The 893-nt window shown below is 38.3% G+C and overlaps 1 protein-coding gene across 1 annotated transcript in view; it reads right to left on the bottom strand.

The window, feature by feature from the left end:
• Positions 1-893, bottom strand: part of FAM98A (family with sequence similarity 98 member A) — a 16,529-nt gene that overhangs the window by 2,561 nt on the left and 13,075 nt on the right. The window lies entirely within an intron of this gene.

The raw sequence follows: 893 nt of genomic DNA, 5'->3' as shown, positions 1-893 counted from the left end.
TTTTTTGGTTGCAGCCATCATTGTTGTTTGGCGGCCCGGGCTGGGGATTCGAACCCACCACCTTAGGTGTATGTGGCTGGCACCTTAGCTGCTTGAGCCACAGGTGCCGAGCCACCAAATGTCAATTTTCAAAATGACACATAAACACTCATTAGTTAATGATCTCTAAAATATTTGATAATGATATTTACTAGGGTGAAAGATTCTAGGAAAAGTTGTTAACTCACCATTGCTCCTACCTAGTCAAGAACTACCTCAAAGTACAGCTCCCATATTTGCTGAGACAGCAGGGAGTGGGGTTAGGGGTGAAGGGGTTGCAGGGCCAAAAGATAAGGTTCTCCTTGATATTGGTCTTAGATCAAATATACTCATTTTTTCTATTTAAATATAAGAATGTAAACCCATTTCAATAACTTTGCTTTTTTTGTTTTCCCATCTTTGGTTTCTACAAGGTAGTAAATATCTATTGAGTGACTAAGACCTTTTACCTGGATTATCTGTCTATGTGATTAAAGCTGAAATATAACTTAAGTCTTACCAGATTCCTCTTGCCTCAGCTTCCCAAACAGCTGGACTCTAGGCACCTGCCATGACGCCTGGCTAATTTTTTTTTACAGATGGGGTGTGTGTGGGGGTCTTACTCTTGCACAGGCTGGTCTCAAACTCCTGAGTTCAAGCAATCCACCCACCTCAGCCTCCCAGAGTGCTAAGATTATAGGTGTGAGGCACTGCACCTGGTCCTGCAATTCTTTATAAATAAATCATAATATCTGGTCATACTAAATCTAATATTTCTAAATTCAATGAGCAAATTAAATTGTTAGCTTAAAACACAGTCAACAATTTGAAAATAATTCATTGTTTTAGTAATTTTAAATTTTTTTTTTTTTTTT

Source organism: Otolemur garnettii, unplaced genomic scaffold (assembly GCF_000181295.1).
Source record: "Otolemur garnettii isolate 467f Iridium unplaced genomic scaffold, OtoGar3 scaffold00095, whole genome shotgun sequence".
NCBI classification, from domain to species: Eukaryota; Metazoa; Chordata; class Mammalia; order Primates; family Galagidae; genus Otolemur; species Otolemur garnettii.
Note: the sequence above shows the minus strand (reverse complement) of the source record. Positions and strands in the feature narration are given on the sequence as shown.